The 25,419-nt window shown below is 43.2% G+C and overlaps 1 protein-coding gene across 26 annotated transcripts in view; it reads right to left on the reverse strand.

Annotated features, from left to right (window-relative positions):
* Nucleotides 1-25,419, reverse strand: part of ESRRG (estrogen related receptor gamma) — a 615,477-nt gene that overhangs the window by 392,502 nt on the left and 197,556 nt on the right. The gene's annotated exons all lie outside the window — the stretch shown is intronic.

Here is a 25,419-nt window from a genome sequence, read left to right on the forward strand (position 1 = left end):
CCTTCAGCTTAGGTCGTGATCCCGGGGTCCTGGGATCGAGCCCGCATCATGCTCCCTGCTCAGTGGGGAGCCTGCTTCTCCCCTCTCTGCCTGCTGCTCCCCCTGCTTCTGCTCCAACTCTTGCTCTGTCAAATAAATAAATAAAATCTTTTTTTAAAAAAAAGTGTGTTTGAATTTCATGATATTTTTAAATGATTTTTCCATAGAAGCCAAGTCAGACATGAAATGTGGGGACTAGGTTATTCCACCAAAGACATTTTAACTAATAAGTAAATGAATTGTTGTTTTTGTGGAAAACACTAGGACACAACTCCTACTGCTGTCCAAGGTGGAGAGGAGATCTTAGCTGGGCAATGAGGGAGACATCCCCAGCCCTAGCTTCTTCAATTTAATATACCCCCATTAGCTAAAGTGCCTCAGGAGTAGAAGAGCATGTGCATCTCTCTGACAGGATCTTGGGTCACAGGCAGGGCTAGAAAGGACTTCTAAGGTCTCAGGGGAACTAGGTCATTTGGAATTTATTTTTGAATAAATATCCTCATTAGTGCTAAATTTTATAGACAGTGTTCACAGACAGTATTGATGCTCTTCAATATTGTTGAGCAGTGATTTGAAAGGAATTAATTCATGCTACTATTTCTACTCCTTCAGCCGCAAATTTTATCCCTGAAAACAAAGGCTTGGAAGCATGCTCAGAAGCAGTGGGTTGTCTGCTCGGGGCCTCTGAAGACAAGGGAAGGAGATGCTAGTTTCTGGTTGGGAATGCTAGGAGATCTAGGATATCATTTTGGAATTTCCATCGGAACAGGGCACTTTCCGATGCTGCTCTCTGACTTCAACGTGTGAACACCTGAAGGGAGTCACCAGCCATGAGGGCAGTTTTAGGGGCTTTTTGCATCAAGTTTCTTTCCGTGTGCTTTGCTCCGTCTGTGTTGACAACCATGAAGTTGCAGATCTCACACAGCATATACAGAAGCTGTCTGAGACACTCAAGTGATGCTAACATTGATATGCTTACGGAGGAACACAGGGAAGGTCTGGCTAAAACCCAAACTAAGGGGGGTGGTGAAAGAAGCAGAAGCCAATCAGCCCATCCAGAAGGTGGGTCTGGCAGGTGCTGGGAGCCACAGTGGCCCAGAAGGTAGCTGGATTTCCTGCCAAGTCTCTGAATGCAGAGCCATAACCCCCTGCTTTATCAACTGAGTTATGTCTTATGCCTAAGGCTTACATATCACAATCACTCACTCCAGTACACAGATGGGGGTTTTCCCTTCAACTCTTGGCTTACACAAATTCAACAATTTCACCCTCTTTATATGGTACCATCAAGGTGCTTAAGAAATCCAAATCAGTTTTACTACCCTTCAGAGTCAGGAACTTTTGTAACCTGTTTATAAGGGATTTAAATAAGAACGCATAAAATACCCCATAAATAAGGATTTGTTGCACTTAATACAGACCTCAATGGCCAGGAGCTAGAGCAGAGTGTCAAAGAAGACACACTAAGTTATCTTGAAAAAAATGTACCAACGCTTCCAGGCTGATAATTCACAGATCTGGAATTCTTAGAGTTTTGCCAAAGACAAACAAACAACAACAACAACAAAAAAATTCTAACTGTTCAGCTTTAATACAACATGCTTACTGTTTTCTTCAGAAGGGTGGAGAAATATATCGCCCACTCAAGTTGGTGTTCAGATTGTGGACACTGGAAAGCCCCCGGAGTAAAGCAGTAACGAGAACAACGCTCCTGGAAATACTTAGAGAATTGAGCAAAATGATATCTAGGGCACAGATGCATGAGGTGTGGTGTCTGTGTGTCTGTGTGGGTGTATGCCCGTGTGCACGCCTTTGTGGGGCGGGGGAAGTGGTATAGCATATGATCTGAAACAGTTCGGCCTGGTTTGAGGGAAGGAATTTTAACCCAGTGTATATAAATTTTATCCTAATATATGCACCATATTATCTCAAACCTTTATACAAAGAGCTAGCCTCATGTTTTACCCCTCGGTCCCAAATCATAAGGACCTTGACACTTTAAGGAGTGGACCAAGGGTAGATTATGTAATAAAATTTTAAACCACGGCAGCTTGATCCCCTTTAGTTACACTAAGGGCTCACAGGTAATCATAATACATTTACTATATCTGTATCTTTAAATTGCAAAGTGTACACTGGAGAGAACTCCAGGACATGTAACCATATCCAGTTCTCGTGAATCTCAGATAATGACTATGAAGAGAAATAGCAGAAGTTAGAAGTGCACTCAGGGTGTCACATTGCCAAATGAAATAAGCTTCTAGAATATTCATGCAGGGAGCCCAAATTTCTCACTCACTTGCTCCTCGCTGTCACGCCAGAGGAAACTAAGGCTAGACTCGCAGAAGCAATCTAGACCCATCGCTGCTGTGGCTTGCGTCCTAATCCTGCCATTATGTGCCAGTGTTAGGAAAACAGTAGTGGAATTGAAAGAGGATGTGGGGGGGGGGGGCTGCTGGCAAAGACGAGACCTGCAACTACCTTGTGCAAAGGGATAGAGGAGCAGAATCCACATGAGATGCTACAGAGGCTCTGGAGAATTTAGGGGGTGCTCCAAGCAAAGCCTTAGTTAGTTCATCTATAGAAAGTTATCAAGCCCCTCTTTTTCTACTTCCCGATGGACAGGATATGGTATCTGGTTCCAAGACATTCTTCTCAGTATATAATTCTAGTCATCCCTCCTCTTCCTGAACCCTAAACGTGTCTCCCTAAATGCGTGTCTGTATTCTCACAGAGCAGTCAGTGACAAGGTGCCTTCCACTGGTTCTTTCTCTATCCGAAGTCCATCAGCATGATCTGCACAAGGCTTATCTCCCAACTGCTATTTCCCGAATTCCCAACATCTGAATCATCTCTTCATCCCTCTGTACCAACCCTGGATTGTGGCCCACCATGATGCTGACCTTGAAAATAATAGCCCAGCATTCCTGCCTCCGTGAAGAAGAGCAGACACATCGGGGTCCTCTCTGCCCGTCCGCCAGCGTATCTCCCTACGCACACCTCAACCCTGGACCTATCTCTAACACCTCTTGGAGCTCAGCAGCAAGATGATGATTCCATCTCTTCTGAGACTTCACCAGCTGGGAAGCAGGAGAGCTTCTGCAGTGGTTCTGTGGCTCCTACGGAAAACAATACTAAAGGCCAAGACAGTACTGGATACCGAGGGCCCTGTAGTCATGGGACATGAGACGTCACATGACGACACATGTAACAGACCGGCCAGACCTGCGCACGATCATTCTCTACCTGTCAACACATTTAGCCTGAGGTCCGCAGTGGTGGCACACCAGCCCAACTTCTTTCTGTTGTCATGTTCCCACTTGTCCAGACAGCACAAAGCTGTCATCGTTTCATCAAACATTTATGAATTGTCTTTGTGTGAAGAGCATAGCGCTGGGGTTGCTTGCATAGCCCAAGTTTCAGGGAACTACCTGTGCAGAATTGCATGTTTGCGTTGTGTATGTTAAATGCATACGTATTGCATGTGTGTGATATGTGTGTGTGCGCGGGCGTGTGTGCGCGCTTCTCTGAGCTTTGTGAAGCATACCTGAGATGGCATCACTCTTATTCTTTAGCACAGACTGTGTGTGTCCAAGACCCATGTCATCGAGACCTTACCAGTGCCACGTAATACTGCACGGTGGCAAATCCCTGTCACAGGAAATATCCATGGGACACATTACCCAGCATGTAATTCTTTGTGGAGAGCTTTTGTGAAAGACCATGACTTATCTGGCACCAGGGCAAATCTGTCTTTGAAGCGAAAAGGCACTTAGGCAAAGAGATGTACGTGTGTGTGTCAGTGACTGCATGTGCATAAATGTGTGTATGAGTGCACAGGAGAAACTATGGAGGAAAGAACAGAAGCTTTGAAGGCTGTAGGTTTGAAGTGATATGCTTAGGGTCTGATCCCCCAGCTCTAAGGAATGGGGGGTGCTAGTGCGATTCACGGAGGGAACAGCAAGCAGCAGACCCCTGCACAGCTGGTTCCTGGCCTACACACTCAAGGGTCAGACCGAGCCTCATTTGAAGAAATGTTCAGATGTGCAGAGGAGGAAAGAAATCTGGGGTGGGGGGAGTCAGAAGTGCCTTGGGGAATTAAGGATGAGAATGGTGCCTATCCTGGTTCAATGAAATGCCACTTACCTGCCACCTACACCAACCATTCCCTTCAGCTGTGACAGCAGCTACTAGGTACCTACCATGATTTCATTAACACAACAAGAGGAAACTCGACTTAGGAGCCAATTATGTTCTTGCTGAGACATGGGCACATTGCTCCAAGAAGGGCAGCACAAAGCCCAGAGCACAGGGCAAGGAGGAAGAGGGCCTGGAGCAAATCTTCACTCCAGCACTTGTATTACTGAACCTCTGGACGGCTCAGTGTCCTCATCTGCAAAAGAAGCGTAGTATTTCTACCCGCCTCACAGGGTTGCGTTGAGTACTAAAGATGATTCTGATAAGGCCCCTGGTGCAAAGTAGGTACCACTCAGGAAACAGCAACCCATGAAAGCTCAGGAGAGGTCTACCAGTTAGAGTATTCATTACAAATGCAATCACCCCCCAACTCCTAATTAGATGCCATCTCTTAATTCTCTGAGTAGAATAACCAACAAAAACTACCCTCCTAGATGACATACTGCAACTTATGTTCTTAGAATAACTCAGAAGAGTCTCGCTGCAGATAAATTGGTTCTGCTGGAGACAAGTAGCTCAATCACTTCTAAGTTTATGGGATATTCAGGTACATGGAGCGTGAGATTGCCAAAATTAAATAAAATCATTAAAAAAAATAGTGTACATAGTGCCCGTTATAAACAGAAACAGCTTCTTTTCTCCCAAAGATACTTTTTTCTTTTTTTTTTTTCCCTCTTTCTTATCTCTTTACTGCTGGGACTGCTGAGCTTAACAAAGTAAACTTGGCTTTACTTATCAGAGTGAGCTCAGGAAGCCCTCAGCGAAGGAGTAACCCAAACACCGGAGAGATGATGCTCAACCAGAAGTCCAGAAGACAGTTTAATGCCCACCACCCGCTGTGGCTTCCTAACCATTAGGCAGGTTTACATTTTAGAGACACAAATGGGTCATCTGCATTTTATGTGGCTGCCAACCCCAGCCCGCTGCCTGGAAGTTTACGACAAGACAGACATCGTGGGGCTCTAGGCAGTTTCTGGAATCTTAGCACCAGGCAGAGATGTAAAGAGAATACACAGAACAGAAGGCTCGCCCCTCTTCTGAACCGCTCAAGGAAATTTCCTCATCCAAAATGAGATTAAGGGCCCGGGGCAGATAACCGCCTGTGACATCCATTTCAATGCTGTCTGGCACGAAATGGCATTTTATTTCATTCAAGCTGGAATTATTTCGGAATTCTTGTGAAAATCCAATATACGCTGAATTTTTCTTCATACTAGGCATAAAGAAGGATTAGCCAAGCAAATGAAAGATGCAAGGGATATTGCAGGGGGTGTACTCATGGGAACTTTAGGGTTTTCGACACACTGTATGGGAGCAGATACTGAAGGGTGGCCCTCACGTGCAGAATGAAGCGTCCACTTCTTACCACGGCCCCCAAAGCTGAATGTCACCAGGTCATAGCTTACCTGAGACCCTCACATCCAGACCACTCTTTCATTTTCTAGAATGCTGGTGTTCATCTTTTTTTTCTGTTGAGCCAGTCCAGCTCATACCCACCTCAGGACCCTTGCACCTGCTCTTCACCTGCCAGGAACATTCCAGCCTCCAATCTCTACAGGGTTGGCTCCTTCTCATTAGTCAGTCCCCAGCCCAAAGTTCAAGCCTTCTCTGACCATCGAGTGATTCTCCCTCGTACCTCCGTCTGATTTCTCCCTGACACTTACCACCCTCTGGAATTTCATACACTTCTCTCGGTGTAATTATGTAATAATGGAACACCCTCGACTTTAAGGCCATCAATGCTTGGACTCTGTCTTGTCACCCCCATAGCCCCAGCATCAAGAGCTCCCAATAAATATGTATTTATTAAAGGAAAACTAATCATGTATCTTTTTAATATTTTATTTATTTATTCATGAGAGACACACAGAGAAAGAGGCAGAGACACAGGCAGAGGGAGAAGCAGGCTCCATGCAGGGAGCCCAACGTGGGACTCAATCCCGAGACCCCAGGATCACGACCTGAACCAAAGGCAGATGCTCAATCACTGAACCACCCAGAAGCCCCACGAATCATATATTTCTTAAAGAAGATTCTGAAAGACCTCAACTTAGAAACAACTTGAGAAGCCCAATAGTGGATTAGAGAAAAATAAAATATCATGCTTTCATAAATTGTGTATTTCCAGACTTCTGACTAGCTACAACTGGCTCCCTCTCCCCACTTTCCCATTATACCTGCCCCCCCTTTCCATTTTATTTCTCTGAACTGAAAGAGAAAAGTTTTCAAACTCTAGGTAAATATGATGAATACACTAAAATAAATTGATGGTGCTACTGACAGTTTTATATCCTTTGCATCACCATGAATGGCAGACTCTCCTGAAGAGACTCAGCCTCCACTCAAGGTGAAGACAGAGAGCACTCAGCCAACCCCCAGAAGCCCCCAGGCCCCATGCTTTACCCCCGTCATTGCACTAGAGGGCCAGGAACTATGGCCTCAGCCGAACAGCTAAGCTCTCCTGTAACCTGCTCCATGGACCGGTTCTGCCTTCTAGCACCTGCAACGTCAGCCAAACTTTTCCAACAACATCCCAAAGTCCAGGACACAGTGACATGCCAGAAGCCAAAGATTCATGTTCTAGAAATACGCTTATCATAATGAAGAGATTACGTCACACGTGATTAATTTGAACCAAGATAACTTCCTAGGGCATGAGACTGAGCACCTAGAAGAGACAAAATAAAAGGAAGAATCCAGAGAATGCTTGCGATCTCTGTGCTATTCCACCCACTACCAAGTGACTAGTGTGGAACTTCTCTTTCCCTTTCAAAGAAGGAGCTACCTAGAGCTTTTTCCTCCCCTCTCCCTTTTAAAAAAAAAAAATTAAAGATGAGGAACATGTTTCTAAAGAAAGAAATGAGATAAAGTGTTAAGCATGGATTCATTCATAGCATCCAGAAGTACCTGCAAATTTTTTTTGTGTACATTCATGTGTCCGCCTATATGGGTATGCACGGATGTACGTGGGTGCGTGTGTGTTGGCTGGTGGAGGGGGGCGATGTGTGTACACGTGCATGCATTTGGAATGCTGAGAAAGTTGAGGTAGGACCTGTCACGTTGGGAGACTCTCCAAGAGCTGGAACATTCTGAGTAGGTAATACTCCATGTTGTAAACTGCTCATGCAGCAGGACTGTGGAAAAGGCATCGCCTGGCCACCGGCTGTTACTGACTCTGGGAAAATGAAAATACAGCATCTCTGCACCTGTTCACCTGATGGTGAAGGAAGGAAAAGCCATTACCGAGTGACAGGAGACAAAAAACCAAAATCCACTTCAGCAACTCATCCCACTGCTGGTGATTAATCTCACACTCCCACAGCCTGATGCACATTAACCAGATAATTAATAATTTCTTTAGGGATTCCGGCTCGGCAACTGTTTTATCAACCTGCACAGCATTAGCAGGGAAATGCTGCATTTGTGATCAGACGTCTGGGACCAGGAAGGGGCTGTAATGAAACAGCAAGAGCTTTGCAGAAATTTGTGAGCCTATTTCAAAATGAACAAGTATGGTATGCATGGTCCAGTCTGATTTTTTTATCAGTACTGATGGCCAACTGGAATCCCCACCAGTAGAAGACTGCTTTGTACTGTGACATCACACAGACATGAAATCACATGCATTTCACTACTCCACATACACACTAGAATGAAGCAGACATATATAAACTCTGGAAATGCATCTTTTTAAAGAGTGCATAATCTGAGACTTCCTAAAATCAAAAGTTCTGAACATGTGTTTGATCCAAGCAGTGCCAGGTAACATATTTCTTATTCTTACTGGCTCTCATTCCTGTCCATCTAAGGAAGGAAGGTACAAAGAATCAAAGTCCCCTTTTCTGAGTCTCCTGTGCAAATGTACCCTGTTTCTCTCATGTTAAAACCTGTTCCACCGGGAGAAGCCAACTCTTTTGTTTTTTAACATATATTTTTATTAAGATTTTAAGACCGTGAATAAAATCCCAAGGAGAATAATAAATCATAAGGATCGTTATTAAAAAGGCTCAGCATTAAAATTCCAATGTATTCATTTTCTCTCCTAATGAGAAAAACACGACACTGAAAATATTATTATACATTTTCTCTTAACTCTATCCAGAATGCGATCTGGATGGAAAAGAAACAAGGATGGAATCCATCCTTGGCAGAAATCACAGTGGACCTGTAGGCAGAAAACCTGGGTTGAGGCCTGCCACAGCCACACTGGGTTTCAGCATCCCAACCCTCTAGCTTCCCTCAGAGATGCCAAGGCTTCCAAACGACACTCTGCGTGAATTTTGCCATGGAAGTGTTAATCAGGGTGGCTGGCAATCACGGAGTGCGTCCACCTTCTGCGGACCCAGAGGAGAAATTTCCCTCAGATTTCAGGCCTAGGATAACCGGGGCCCCTCCTAAGTGTGAATTATACAGACGAGGCCAACCTTCGGGGGCTCAGAGTGTCTGGGCCGGGAGGAAGCTTACAGCCAGATCAATTGTCTATTTCTAGCAAATTCGTAGAAGCATAATATCGGTGCCTTCCCCCAACACACATCCCAACTTAATCTTGCTAGGAGAGCCTGGTTTTTCTTTTACCCTCATTTGCAGATGTTTTGGTATTTTACTGTATGCCCTTAGGAGAATCCCCTCAAATCATTTTTTCGGATAAAATAGTAGATAACAAGTTAGATGGACAACGAGAGAGAAAGCCAAAGAAAAACAAACTGGAACCCATTGGGTGCAACGTAAGCTCACTAATTCTGACAGGACGGCTGCATGGATTTTATTCTGATTCGGGCTTGGGGAACAATGTTTGATATGAAAACATATAGTATGGAGCAAAATGCAAATTTCACATGCATATTAAAGAGAAGGCAAAGACTTTAAAAAAATGTTTCGGTTGCTCCTGGCCATTTCAGGCCAGATGTCTGCTGTCACGGACTAAATGGCTGTGACCCCTCAAAATTCACATGTTGAAAGCCTGACCCCCAGTGTAATGGTATTTGGAGGTAAGGCCTTTGGGGGGTGATTAAGTCATGAAGGTGAAGCTGTCATGAATGGGATAAGTGACCTTATAAAAGAGGCCCCGGAGAGCTCCCTCGTCTCTTCCGGCCATCGGAGGACACAGAGAGGATGGCCAGCTATGGTATGGGAAGTAGGCCCTCACCGTGCACCGAACCTACCAGCCCTTTGATCTTGGACTCCCCAGCCTCCATAAATAAGTAAATGTTCAATTAATTTATTGATATAAATAAATGTTGAAGTTCTCCAGTCCACAGTATTCTGTTATATGAACTAAAACACTTCGAATCACATGCCCATGTTCCTTGACCTCTGCTTTTGGAGTACATGGGTAGAAAATTTCAGAAACTTTCAACCAGATCACTGTATAGATAGAAAAAATAAGACCTAGTCCCTTGACCTGGCACATTCTTAGGCTCTTCACCTCTAAAGTGAGGGTAATAGCAAATATTTCATGGGCTACCATGGAACTCCAATCATACATGAAGAATATCACAATCTATAAAGCAATGACAGCCACTGAGACTCAATCAAGAACACATGATCCAGATTCACAAAAATCCAGCTTCGAGCAAGAACTCCGCCACTTTCCCCTGCCTGGGAAGGCCAGGGCACAGAGTCAGCCAGTGGTTTGAGTTATCAATCCATGGTTGGCACGCAGTTCCCAGCGAGCAAAATGAGGCTGGAAAGACTGGATGCTGTAAGTGACACTATTCACTCCTGGAGGGTAAGGGCCTTACTCAATTTAGTTTTGACTTCCTAGAACCAAGCACAATGCCTAAACTAACCACTCAATATATCTGACACTCAAAGCGTCAGCTGAACAACTCTTTGATGAAGTGAGATCTGAGGGACACACATATACCATTAAACCTCAAACCTACTACACAATCAATTCTATATTACTGATGACACTTGCGGGCTTGTTTCAAAAAGGAAACCAACCTATCACCATCAACAACAAACAAAGGCACAAAACAAAACCAACCCCCCTCCCCCAACCAACGTGAATGTGGAACAGTATAAAGAACCCTGGATATCAAGTCTCAAGACATGGCTTAATTCCCTGATTCTTTTTTAGTCATGTAAATTCAAAGCAGGTAATCTTAATCATATACAGCCTATTTCCTCATTAAAATAAATAGAATAATAATACTAACCTCCAACTATTGTTTTAAGGAATGAGTTAATATAAATAAGAGAAAAATTTGTGAACTTACAAAGCACTAAAAAACATTAGTCGCTATTATTATACTATTGCATGGCAATGAAAAAGCCCTTCTGAAATACGTACACACGCACGCACACACACACGTGCGTGCGCGCATTGTAGGTTTTTCTCTCTTTCCCAAATGGCTTGATTCCAAAGCAAACTAAACCAAGATCTTTACAAACTAGAAACAGTATTTTAAAATAACTACACACCATCTCAGCCACTAATTATTTTCAGGATTTTACTATATGCGGCTAATTGAAAATGTTCAGTCCTTTCCATTCATTAGTTTTATTACAAGCACTCTAATGAATTAAAGAAAAATCCATCATCACCACCTTCCTTGAAACTTTTACTGTATTGTCAGAGAGGTCTTGACCTTACAAAAGCAATTCACATTAATTCAGCACAAGTCATAGGACTGGACAGAGGATGAAAATTTGGCATTTCTAATAAATAGGACACCATTGAATAAGTTTGACAGGGCACTGTTATACTCCTGATGCCGGGAAATGGGGCAGGCAATGCTCTCCCTGTTATGGTGAGGTGCATTTTATCCATCATTGACTATATGGAGACTCCATTTGACCTGCAGCAAACCAAACGTGTGGAGTGAGGCACTCCTTAACGGGATTGTTACTTTATTAAAAACTCACCTTTGCACACTGATAAGAAGTGAGTCTTGAACAAAGATAAATTACAAAGATATCTACTAAGAAAATTGTGAGACTGTAGGCATGTCTACTCAATGTCAGCTAACTATACACTTCAACATAAATGGAAGCTCTCTACAACTGTTGTTTCTGTTTCTTAGCAAACAACTATTTATTGAATGCTTTTCATGTACAATTCACCGGCCCAATATAAATCATCTCTTCTAGTAGGTCTTGTAATCGCCATTGTACAATTGGAAAAAAAAAAAGCGCTTGGAAAAAGTACATTAGTGTACTTATATCCATTTGCATGTGGCAGAAATAGAATGCAAACCTAGGTCGGCACAAGTTCACTGCTTACACTTTTTGTATGTACTTATATTTTCAAAGTACCTGAAGGGTACACAAGTCAACTTCTTTTGCATCTATATGTCCCCAAACTTATCTGCATTTATATCCATAGGTAAATTATATATATTATATAGATACAACATTCTATTAAATAAACACCTGCTACATGTTCAATTCTATATTACTGATGATACAACTATTGCAAATCATAAAATTCTGGTACAGTATTTCTATATCAATGCATCCTTCATATTTACATTTTTCTAGTCAAACCAAAGGAAAGTATATAAAAGATTATATTCAGTATTTAGGGTTTTTTGTTTTTTGTTTCTTAATGTGGCATAATTGCTCCACACAATCAGTAGATGGTGGCTTTGGAATCATGCGACAAACATTGACTCCATACTTTTTCAAGTTTAAACTCTGCAGCCCTTAAGGATCCCTCAAGCATGTTAACTATTTCCAGCATGGGAATAAAAATATCTGCCCTATCTCCTTCTTTTTTGAAAGATTTTATTTATTTATTCATGAGAGACACAGAGAGAGAGGCAGAGACATAGGCAGAGGGAGAAGCAGGCTCCATGCAGGGAGCCCGATGTGGGACTCAATCCTGGGTCTCCAGCATCATGCCCTGGGCCGAAGGCAGGCACCAAACCGCTGAGCCACCCAGGTGTCCCCTGCCCCATCTCCTTCTAAGGGCAGTTGTGAACAAGCAGTTTAGTGCATGAGGTATTTTACAATGTATAGAACTGTATATGGGGGTGCCTGGGTAGCTCAGTCAGTGAAGCTTCTGACTCTCTATATCGGCTCAGGTCATGATCTCAGGGTTGTAAGTTCGAGCCCCAAATCAGGCTCCATGCTCAGCACGAAGTCTGCTTGTCCTTCTCCCTTTGCTGTTTCCCCGACCATGCTTCTCTCTCTCTCAAATTCCTACATACATACATACATACGTACATACAGTCTTTAAAGAAAACTATGCTGTAAGTATTATTGGGGATAATTATAAACTTTGAGGAGGCTTATAATTAAAACAGTAGTTCATATGGTTTTGGCCCTTTTATGACTTTGAAAAGACTATAGTTATATTCTGTCTATATATTTTTTCTAGGAAGAAAAAAATATATAGACACAGTGCATTATATTTCAATACTAATAATAGAAAAATCACAATTTTATATCTGCAAACAGAAAATGACATGGAAAGCACCAAAAAGAGTTTATTTCAGCAGGTCTTAGTAAAAAAAAAAATCTATTTCAAGTTCTTAAAAATCACATCAACTCTCCCTGCCATTTTTTAAACTTTATATTATCTCCATATACTGCTATTTTCATGAGCTCTGCTCTCGTCAGAGGATAAGTGAATCAGCTGGCGGGCAAAAGCTTGAGTTCTAATCTCAGCTCTGACATGGGGGATTAATAAACAAATATTTGTAATGTTTCCTGAAGAGGAAAATTCTCAGTTTTTTTTTTATTAGTATTAGCAGCACATCCATATGTGTACTTGGCCCCAGCATAGCATTGCATTTTTAATATTGATTATTACATGGGCTTCATTACACAAATGAAATAAAATGTTACTTATAAAAATGCTCGCTCTTTCCCCACTATAATTTAAACACACTGCTAAGAGGTCATTTTTCAAACCATTAGTGGCCTTGCAATTTTCTGAAACTTTCAGCTTTTCTCAGAAGGAGCACTCAGGTAAAATGTCTCAGTATGAAAAAGGGCTTTGACCATGTAAACACATCTAATTGTCAGCTGAAATCATTTGCAATCAATTGTGCAATTTCCAAAAAGGCTCACTTCACTAGCAGTGTGAATGGCTTATTCGTGTGCACATTAACCCTTGATACTTCCTCTCCTAAACCAGGGGGTACCCAATGCCGGCATTCCTGGTGACCACGATCGAGGTCACCTATCCCTTGTGCCCTAAGGCAGCCTATCAGGCACGGCGCTATAATTGCTGCCTGGCGGCAGATATAAGGATTCAACAGACCGGCCCCCAACAGAAAGCAGACCCCACACCTCTGTCTTTGCCCCACCAGAAATCCTAGGTCCTGAGAAAATGTTCAAAGGACAGGAGGAATTTATTTTCAAGTATTATCTCCTAGACTTTTGTTCAATGATTCAAACATAAATCTAAGAAACTGGAGTTAGAACAGTATTCATCAGTAGTATATAAAAACATGTCTATATTCACATTTCTCCCTTAACTTTCCACCAGTTTCCATCAAGGGGCTCCTTAGACTCCCTTCCATTTGCTAGGTATCTATTAGTCTGGCTACTAGAGACTGCCACCACTCCTCACAGAGCTCCGATGGGCATCCTGTGGGCCCCAGGTACCAAGGAAGCTTCTAGTCCCTCACTTGGTGGGGTTTCTTGAAGAAGATGGGCAGGATGAAGCATCAGGGTCACCTCTGCTCTGCTTCTGAAAGAATGCCCAGAAGCCAGTCTGCATCTCACCCTCTCATCTCTGGGTTGGCATGAAGAAGCCAACCGTTTGCCACAAGTTAGAGCAACGTGGAGAAAAACAAGGACGTGTTCTACTCTCCTTGAGTAGTTGTAGGTGAGGTGGAGAGGGAACAGGAAGAAAGTGTTCCTTCAACACGCAGACTGCATTAGTATAAAGTAAACCTATGTAACTATCCAATGCAAAAAGGCAATATAACTAAAAAAAAAAAAAAATACACACACACACACAACCCTGGAAATGTGTTCTTGATTAGAGAAATGTGCACTAGTGTCATGGCACTGCCCACATAGACTACGCAGGGCAGTCTACTCAAGATCATCTCCTAAGGAGGACTGGATAAACAACACTAAGTCATAGCACGGTAATGCCAAACACAGGACCCAAGAACGGCTGCTTCAGCAGATCAAGAACTTGCTGTGAGGACTGGAAGTGCTGATGCTACTACATGCCCATTTCCATGCACTTTACCACCACAAGCCTCCAAAGGAAGCAGCCCGTGATAGCACCCTCATTGGTATGCACCGTGCCGGTTCACATCCAAACTCCAGGTGATCTTGTGAACTATGTATTAGGGGAGGAAGATGGCTATTTTCCTTTATATCATACTTTTAAGAACTTTTAGTCATTTGTGATTCTTTCTATATCTCAGTGTGTGTGTGTGTGTGTGTGTACGCACCACACGCGCCCACCCACTTTCCTCTCTTTCATCCTCAATTCAAGCATTAACCTTTGATGTCACATTTTTGCTCCTCATCAGAATGGAAAGAATGAGCTTCAGAGAAGCAATTGAGTTGGGAGAATAAAAAAGATGACATCACTTCAAACGTGGACTTGCCAGAAAACTATCCTTTCAAGTGCTCCCCTGTGTCACCAGCCAGGGACCCTCCACTCTCCCTGACCGCTGCATGCTGCCCTCGTTTCATATCTTTTGATCACCATTTGTTTCATGCCACCGTTCATAACATCCCCCATGTGTATATGTGTGTGTTGCACTTGTGTAATTTTTAAAGCTTCTATCCGCGTTCACTTTATCAACTCCCAAGTGAAAGAGAGGAATTCATTAGCATCAGTTATTAGTTTGATAATTCTAAATAAAGTCAATACAAACATTTACATGGCATTTGCCCAGGAAGAGTACCAGGCATGAGAATTTGGGGCCATCTGCTCCCGTTTCTTCTGATGCATGAACTACAAGGTACACAGAGCAAGAAGGCCGTCGGGGAGGGTCCTAGCACTGGTAGGTTTCTCTTTTCCTTTAAGACACAAAGTTAAAAGTCTTCCAACTCTTCCCTTTTCACGATTCATTCAGGTCAGATGCAGACTACTTGGGGAGGGGTGCAAATATTACTGAATTCTGTTTTGTTCCCCCATCCCCACTGACTCAAAGCAGAGCAAACACAGTGAGAAAAAGCATATGTTGGGGTCAGACTGACCTGGGTTCAAATCCTACTCAGCCACCGCTCTGGTCTTCTCTTGCCACCTGACTGCTCAAAATTCTGCAGCAGAAAACAACCACCATTGCATTTGCTCATCCTTCTACACATGGACACCTTTTCTGTTGATCTTATTCGTGGCCCCTCAAGCCACTGCACTCAGCTGGCTAGCTGGGGAGGGGCTAGCTGCTGTGAGATGTCAGCTAGCTGTGCTTTCCTCTCACCCTCCCAGCAGTCTCAGGGCCTCTTCCACACCATGTGTCTCTCCACATGGTCTCAGCACCGGGTCTCTCCAACAGGTAACTAGACTTTTTTCCTAGGTGACTCAGGACTCCCAATGCTACAAAAGCAGAAGCTGCTAGCCCAATGGAGGCTTAGGTCTGGAACTGAAACAGTGTCATTTGGGCCATGATCTATTGGTTCAAGTGAATCTCTGGGCCATCCAAGATTCAAGGGGGCTTTGGGACACTTGGGTAGCTCAGTGGTTGAGCATCTGCCTTTGGCTCAGGGGGTGATCCCGGGGTCCTGGGATCGAGTCCCACATCAGGCTCCAGGCAGGGAGCCTGCTTCTCCCTCTGCCTGTGTCTCTGCCTCCCTCTCTGTATCTCTCATGAATAAATAAAATCTTAAAAAAAATAAAAATGATTCAACGGGGTATTAACAACACATGGGTGAGAATACAGGTGAGGGTCATTTGGAGCCATCAACATAGCAGACTACCATCACCACTTTAAAAATCACTTAATCTATACATTTTGATGAAACATGAGTTTCTCCATCCATTAGAAAGGAATAATAAATCCCCATTGTTATGAAGAGCTAACAATGACACCTAATAATAAACATAAAGGCTAACACAGAGACTGATACACAGTAAATACTCTATAGTCTCTTTTGGGGTATCCCAAAGCACTTGAATTACCCAGAAATATGTGAGCTCCTTTCTACCACTGTCTACTGCTCCCATGAGGCTGGAGTCCACAGTTCATGTTACCATCCTGGAAGCTGTCACAGTGCCTAAGACAAATCCAGGCATTCAGTGAGCACTCGGTAATAAGTTCTTGTTGATTGAGTATATGACCAAATGAAATTGGTATACACTGTCTCCAACAACTCACTTCCACAGCACATGAACAGATTGAGCTATTTCACAAGAATTTCTTAGATGCGAATGAAAAGTTATCAAATTCAATGTCATGAGCAATCATAGCAGTCTGGAGTTCATCTTCACCTCTTTTTAAATATAGTATATATAGCAAATTTCCCAAAAATATTTTGCCAGATTTCCACTGCCTCAATTTTGAAACTCAGGCACACTATAAGTAATATGTAATCCATATGTCTATGATTCATTTTTACCCAGTTCATCAAAATGCTGTTTTTGTATTAAATGTCAAAATGCCTTTTATGTCTTTATTTATGAGCCCTTTTAAAGTCGTTATTTTTAAGTGATGGTAGACCATGTTTTGCCAAATTTAAAATTTACAAAGGCATTTGTAATTTTGTTCCAAACATCAGCTTCTGGGAGTCTTAATTTTGTTTACTCCTGGGAAAATTCCTATTTTTCAGATACAGACTTTTAAAGTTTACTTTAAATACTCAAAAAATTCTCTTAACCTTCATTTTAGACATACTAATAAATATAGGCACCTATGCGTGCGTAGAGTTTAGAACACCAACGTGTGACCCACTGTCCCTTTGAAGGAAAACCTCCGTCATCTCATCCTACCTCAACTCTGTACCTTGATGAGAAAGAAATGGGACTGCCACTTGTTACCGATTTGAAAGGGGAAAATAAAGTGCAGTCTTCCTTCTCTCTTGTTCTAGATTGTGCATGCTTCTCTACATGGACACACTGTATGCTCATCATCTTCCTGATGTCAAACTTCTTCCAACCCTCTTCTCCCATCTTTCTTGTCTTTATTATTATTCTTTGACCTTTCCACTATGAGATTTAAAAAATGCTAACAATCTAAGTGACCTCTTCCTAACTCAAATTTCCGTGATAAGCTAATTGCAATTTGAATTAAAATAGAACAAATACATACCCTAAGGCAGAGCATTAGGTAAAAAGAAAAATAATTTGTAAAAGTCAATGTTAGAGAATTGTAAAACGCCTATATTTCAAATAAGAGAATCTGAGAAAAAAGCAGCAAGAAAATGAGAAAACCAGGTAAGGTCCGTGACCTTAGATAAATCAAACTCTGAACTTTATTAATCTATAACATGAGGGTAATGAAGCCTCTACTACCCCCATCACAGACTTATCATGAACATCAAGTGAGTAATATAACATTTCATAAACTACAGGCAATACTAGTGATAATAATTAAATATCTGGTATTAGCTGTTACATATTTTTATCTCAGTTTCACATATAAACTGATATAAATCCACTTTCTTCCCTAATTATCCATTTCAGAGTAAAACTATTTACAGCAAACCACTCAAGAAACTATGGACAATTAGCTTGCCATAACTTTGAAGAAGAAGAAGGCGGGATCCCTGGGTGGCACAGCGATTGACCCAGGGCGCGATCCTGGAGACCCAGGATCGAATCCCACATCGGGTTCCCGGTGCATGGAGCCTGCTTCTCCCTCTGCCTATGTCTCTGCCTCTCTCTCTCTCTCTCTCTCTCTCTCTGTGACTATCATAAATAAATAAAAATTAAAAAAAAAAAAGATGAAGAAGGCCTTGTACGCCTATTTCCTTGGGTTCCTGCTCTATCCGCCAGAGCCAAGGGTTTGCTAATTCCAAGTCACCTGCTGAGCAAAGGACAGTTGCCTGTCCCTTTGTAAGGAAAACGCCATCTACACGGCACCAATACTTCTACGTTCAATTTATCGTTAATCACTCCAGGAACCGCACTTATGGGTTTGAACTGAGACACAGCCTATTTCCAAGGCTTTGGTGAGGAGGCCAATCACACAGCGAGAGCCCTGAGCTCAAACAGAAAACCAGCTCTGAAATGGGAACACCAACCAGGATCAATCCTGTGCTAGGTGAACTATATTTTCTAGGAAACAAAGTCTGCTTCCTTAATAACTTATTAAAACAGAATACGCTCTTTTCTCTCTTGTCTTAAAGAACATAAGGGAAAAACAAACAGGCTATCACCGTAGCTAGGCCTCTTCTCTGGAAATCAGACAAAAGCAACTCCTACTACTGCACACCCAAATTAGTCCTGCATGTGGGAGGAATATCACATTTCTATCCTACCGCAGAGCTGACCGGGTGTTAATTTGAATTTTAAGCAGAATCAAGCTTTTGCACAGGTCCATCCCACCTGTCAGTGGATAGTAGTATAACAAGATAATTACTTCCTCTTATTTCAAAATGCCAGGCACCTAAGACTTCCATGGAAAATGAACAGAGCACCTGTATTACATTTTATTCTAATAAGTCTAGGGCTGAGTATCGCAGACATCCTCTTAGGTTATTCAGGGAAACGGTGGTAGATGGCAGGTAAACCCTAGAAGAAGGTAGAACGACACTGTGTGATGACTCCAGAAATATACTCGGGGAAGACTTCTGCAAGAAGCAAAATGAAATTGTATATCATTCATTCACATAGCAGTGCTTCCTTGGTAAAACGGACAAGGTCGAAATCCAAGGTTATTTAGAAAAGGAAACTAGCAATGCTGTGCTCATGCTACAAAACTACTGTTTAGTTCCTCAAAATGCTGAAGATTTTAGATATAATAAGGTCTCCTCCAAAAGCCAGACCCAGGGGCGCCTGGGTGCTCAGTTGGTTGAGTGTCTGCCTTCCACTCAGGTCACGATCCTGGGGTCCTGGGATCAAGCCCCACATCCGGCTCCCTGCTCTGTAGGAAGCCTGCTTCTCCCTCTCCCTCTGCTACTCCCCCACTGCTTGTGCGTGCTGTCCCTCTCTCTCTCTCTCTCTCTCTCTCTCTCTCTCCTCTCCTCTCCTCTCCCTCCCTCCGTGGAATAAATAAATAAAATCTTTTTTAAAAATTAAAAAAAAAACAAAAAAGCCAGACCCGGAATTTGGTCTTGGCATAGCAAGGCATGGCTCCTCACAGAAGAACACAAGATTATTTAAATCTTACGAAAGATTTGGTCAAGATAACGAACACCCATCAAAGTTGCACAGAAGACCCAGAAAACAGAAAAGTCGGGGTTTTGTGTTCATTTGTCCATATATAAGGAGGCAAGACTGAATATGTAACCAGGCATAGCCTTTCACCAAGGGATTAGTTGAGAATCTTTAATGATGCCACGAAGAATAGACCTTTACAGATATTCAGTATGGTCTATTATCACTTAGTGGTGGTTTATAGAATTTGGAAAAGAAATTTCTGACTTAGAGCAAAGGAAATCTGGGGACTGTCCTCAATTGACTACTATATGCAATACCATGGCTGCCTTCCCTCGCTACAGGGTTTCAATACCTGCTTATCTGGTCATCAGACATCTACCCCAAGATCTGTCCTGGAGCATGGAAGAACTGGTGAAAAGAAGGAACCACATATTAAGGTCACTATTACAGGCATCGGCTCAGTGCAAGTAGAACAGAAACCTCATTCCTTGTCTAATGTTATAAGCTTGTAGTAGAGGCAGCATGATGGCCTAAGCAGGGCATTAGATTCGGAGTCAGGCAGCAGAACTAGATTAAAGTCCCAAATCTGTGGGACACCCGGGTGGCTCAGTGGTTGAACATCAACCTTGGGCTCAGGTCGTGATCCCGAGGTCCTGGGATCGAGTCTCACATTGATGTCCCCGCAGGGAGAGCCTGCTTCTCCCTCTGCCTGTGTCTCTGCCTCTCTCTCTGTCTCTCGTGAATAAATACATAAAATCATTATAAAAAAAAATTCCAGATCTGACACTTTCCTGCTTGTGTGACCTATGGCAGTTTTACCCAATTTACGGATTTTACTATATATATATATTCTGCTCTCTTGTTTGGAAAATGAATTTAATGAGGCTAATGTTTATCCCGAAAGGTCTGGTTACACAAGTCTCTGACTCCAGATATTCAAAAGAGATCATCTAAAAATAACATTTACAAGATCTTTCCCATTTGGTGGAAAGAAAAACATCACGTAGACACCAGCCCAGTGTTTCGGCAGGAGGCGGAGCGCAGCTGGGGTGCTGGGGGCTCTGGGCCTTGGTCACACTGCGACTTTTCCAAGTGCTCCACTGCACTTACTCTGCGCTCCCTGCATTCCATCGGTAAAATGAGGAAATGCAACCTGCCTCTTAGGGTCTGAAAATGTAAGAGGGCATGTCCCTCCTCTGCTGAAAACTCCCAGGGGCTTCCCATCTTCTTCGTGGTAAAAGGCCAAGTCCTTACAAGGGGCTGTGAACTCCTTCACATCTGGCCTCTTCGCCACAATGACCTCTCCCATTCTTCTGTTTCTTCCCTAGAACACTCCAGGGTGGCTCCTTTCCCAGGGTCGCTGCACTGCTTCCCCTCGCATGCACCCCTCAGGCAGGTGCATCCACCCCTCAGGCACCTGCATGGCTGCAACCTAACCCCCATCAAGTCTTTGCTCAAATGCCACCTGCTAATCTTTCCTACCCGCCTCTTCTAGAACCGCAGCACCTCCCTACCTCTGCGTTCCCTCCACGGCACTTACCACCTTCTACCATAATAACTATTTTATTTATTTATTTTTAAAGATTTTATTTATCTATTCATGAAAGACACACAGAGAGAGGCAGAGACACAGGCGGAGGGAGAAGCCGGCTCCATGCAGGGAGCCCGATGTGGGACTCGATTCCAGGACTCTGAGATCAAGACCTGAGCCAAAGGCAGAAGCTCAACAGCTGAGCCACCCAGGCGCCCCCATAATAACTATTTTAAAACGTATCATGTTGTCTTAACTCCTCGCAGTGGAACAAAGACTTCCAGAGGGCAGGAATTCGGATCGATTTTAATCCCTGCTGTGTATCTCTGCAGCAGAGCCGGGTACAGGGGATGGCTCAAGAAATATTTACAGAACGAAAAGATTTGTTGCTGTAAGGCATCAGAAAGCACGTTATGGGCAAAGCACTCAGCACAGTGCCTGGCACACGCTAAGAACTTAAGAAACAGGGATCCCTGGGTCGTTCAGCAGTTTGATGCCTGCCTTTGGCCCAGGGCACGATCCTGGAGTCCCAGGATCGAGTCCCGTCTCGGACTCCCACCGTGGAACCTGTTTCTCCCTCCTCCTGTGTCTCTGCCTCTCTCTCTCTCTCTATGTCTATCATGAATAAATAAATAAATAAATCTTTAAAAAAAAGGAATACTTAAAAAAAAAATACTAGCAAATGTCTAGATTATTTAAAAAAAAAAAAAAAAGTTAAGAAACAGTAGCAATTCGTTCTTGAGGGTGGACAGCCAAGGGTGAGATTATCATCTTTGAAACCCCTGAGTGGGCCTATGCGCTGCTTTTGGCCAGTCAGTGGTACAACTAACACGTGGGTTTCCCAAGGGTACGAGAAGGCCACTGTTCTATTGTTGGGCTTTGCCAGGACTCATCTGCAGGCCTCGGGCACACCAGTTTCTGCATCTGTAAACAAATACAACAGTATCCACCCTCCAGGGGAGAAAGAAGTTAGGGAAAGCTCTGTTTGTCACCTGCTTTGCCATCTAAGGTGAGCATGTCCACAGCATGGTTTAAAATATTCGATGAGGGGATCCCTGGGTGGCTCAGTGGTTGAGCACCTGCCTTCGGCCTGGGGTGTGATCCTGGAGGCCTGGGATCGAGTCCCATGTCGGGCTCCCTGCAGGGAGCCTGCTTCTCCCTCTGTCTGTGTCTCTGCCTCTCTCTCTGTCTCTCATGAATAAATAAATAAAATCTTAAAAATATATAAAATAAAATAATAAAACATAAAATAATAAAATAAAAAATAAAATAATAAAATAAAATAAATAAATGAAATAAATAAAATAAATAAAATAAAATAAAATAAATAAATAAATAAATAAAATAATAAAATAAAATAAATAAAATAAAATATAAAATAAAATAAAATAAAATAAAATATTCGATGAGATTAAAAATCAGAAGAAAAAAAAAACCAACCCACACCAAACCCACTATGATGTTGGCCTACCAAAGGCATCTATCGGCGGGTCCTCAGACACTGCACCTGAGACGCTTTCAGCCACAACCTCTTCTCTGGGTCAAGCAGCAATGAGGGAAAACACCATGAGACTGTCCCGGGGAAATCTGAGCACCACATTTGCCAGCCAGGGTAAGTCATTCTCATCCGGGTAGAAAAATACAGGGAAGGATACAGTGCTGGCCTCCCGCTCATGGCTGGGTAGCATCACTGCAGCAAGGAGGTTAATAATTACACAAATAATTAGCATGTCCTTGATTTTCATACTCTAATCCTATAGTTGCAGGATTTCCACGTTGGTCCCAGAGTCCACGGGAAGGAGAGAGCAGAATGACAATGACTGGAATTGGTGTTGGAGGGGGGCTGGGAAAGCAGGAGATGGCTCTGGCTTTCTCACCACTTCCTAATGAGGTACAACTACACCAGACGAACGTCACCAGCGAGCGCTCTGGGTTTTTTTTAAGCGATCGGGTGCCTTGCACGTATTTGACACCCCAGTCTCCCCGACACCCCCACTCCCACCTCTTCACGCCTGCACACAGTATATTTGGTGTCACTGTTTATTAAAGATAACTAATGCCCTAAGTCTTTATTTACTTCTGTTTATTGCTATTTTAGCAGGAGTCACTGGAGAGCTGCTATGTTTCTGGTCCACTCGGGTTCCTTAATCACTGTTAGTAGGTAAAATCATCTGTGACAACTAATCCAAAAAGCAGATTATATTTATTTTGGCTACAGTGGCTTGCAATTCGTTAAAATCAACAAAGCCTTTTCATTAGCCCCCTGCTGATGTCCTAAAAACAGACATTTCAAGAGTCTCAAAGCACTGAGCTACACATATGCAGCCAAGCTAATTCTGACAGATTCTCAGTGCCATTCTTAACACAAAATCTTATTAAACTAACAAACAAGAAACAGAACCCCTCTGCTTTCAAACAAAGGCTTAATTAACATGCCTAAACTCCAAAATCAAAATCATAGCCGCAAAGCTTCCCGAATGTGGAAGCAAAACAAACAGAGACTGTGTCATTAGTTAAGCAAGATTTACCAAAAATCAGGACCTTCTTTTCTTTCTTTTTTTTTTTTTAATAATGTGGGAAAGGATCAGAAAGCAGAACCATGGTGCCTATTTCTAAACAGTTCTGCATGGGCATTCTGGCCTTCCAAAGCCGGGATTGTGATGAACTGGCCCTATTGATGGAGGCTGCAGATCTACAGAGCAGAGGATCAAGGTCTTATTCCGGGGTTGCCAGAGATTCGAAACAGCTGCACCCTGTGTAAGGACAACATCATTCCATCAATGTCCCCTGTGTCCTCCCTCTCCTACCCTCACTCCTGAGACCACACTGCTGCCTTTTGCAGGCATGTTGCTGCTACTCGCTCCCAACCAGCTGTCCATCGCAAAGAATGGCCTCTTTAACACCAAATGGGATTTTAGGGCTCGGTGTCACAAATGGGGGCGTTCCAGGAAAGATGCTCACAGCAGTGACTCAGCCATCGCTGTGCCACCAGGCAGCGGCCATAATTAATGAATGTATCAAAAGGTCTACTCAAGGAGCAAAGAAGGTAGACAATGATTTATGTTTACCTAAGGGGAAGATTATTTAGCTTTGCAAGAGCTTTCAGAATGAGGAAGCCCAGAAATATTTAGATGTGGTGTGGTATCTCTTCAAGCCTGTGAAGAAATTCAAAGGATGGGCAAGCAGATCCAGAAACAAAGAGGGGTTGGGGGTAGGAGGGGGCACATGCATAGGAAGATGTGCTCTCTCCTGCCTTTTCCCCCCACAGCTCTGATTGGAGAGCTGCTGTGATTTCTGCATTCCCATGCCTGCTACTGCAATGGAACTACCTGTGAGCAGCCCCCCACCCCCAGCATAATCCTGAAGGTTGTCAAGGATGACTACCAGATGGTACTTCGTGCAAGTCTCTGTCCCAACGCATGGTTTTCCACTGGTCAACAGGGGAAGCCAAGAGCAGCCCTTGAGAGCAATGGCTTGCTTGGTTCTGAAATCCCTAGGGGATGAGCGCACCGGGCTGCCTCTGAGACAAAAGGGTCCAGTCGTCTCCACCAGGGCCTCTGTCCAGCAGCCCCTTCAGCCAGTAGTCCTTCAGCTTTCTCTGGTTCATTCCATGGAGCGAAAGAGCTGTCTGTTAGAGCAGATAATAAAATCCAGCCTAGAAGGAAAATCCACATACAAAGCCGCTCTCAAATCAGAGTTTTGTCCACAGGGAAAAGTGAGCCACATCTGATATACAAGTTATCGTTGTGCCTCTCCATAATTAAAACTATTGTTGCCATGGCAATCCAAAGAGTGCGGCAAATACACGAAAGGCTAATGTCGTGGCTTTTTTTGTTGTCGCTACAGTTTGTGGCCCCAGCCTGGGTGTGCTGATGGCAGGGCAGAGATGTGACTGGGGCAAACAGCAGAGCAGCACCAGGTAAGGTGAGAAAATGTGAAACTCAATTATGTACCCAAGATACTGTGTTCCATCGTCCCTCAGTCCCCAGCCTGCCTTATTCAATAGATAATAAAAGTGCACCGTCTTCCTTATGTGTATTTACATCCAGCAGCTCCCCAGCACATGTCAAAGCTTCCTGATTTTCTTCTCTATCATCTACCACTATCTAGAGGATTATACTCGAGAAGATTTCCAGGTCATCGCAACAGGTCACTCTTCTGAGCCACCTTATCAGGGAATAGGAACCACATGCAGTTCTCATGCAGGGAAACAAAGAATCCACTTGGTTTTGTGATTTAAACAGGATGGTGAAACAGCCTTTATTACTGTTGTCATATAAAACATGTTGAGACCAGCAAGACAGCAGCAGTAGCCCTGAGGACTATTTCAACTTTATACCTCCTAAGGTTATTCTCAAATAAAAGAGAACACACCCCTCGGTTTGTGTTTTTTGGTTATGGGTTTTTTGTGTGTTTCTGTGTGTGTGTGTATGTGGTTGTTGTGTTTTGTTTTGTTTTGTTTTGTTTA

The sequence above is a fragment of the Canis lupus genome, chromosome 38, assembly GCF_011100685.1.
Source record: "Canis lupus familiaris isolate Mischka breed German Shepherd chromosome 38, alternate assembly UU_Cfam_GSD_1.0, whole genome shotgun sequence".
In the NCBI taxonomy this organism is placed as follows: Eukaryota; Metazoa; Chordata; class Mammalia; order Carnivora; family Canidae; genus Canis; species Canis lupus.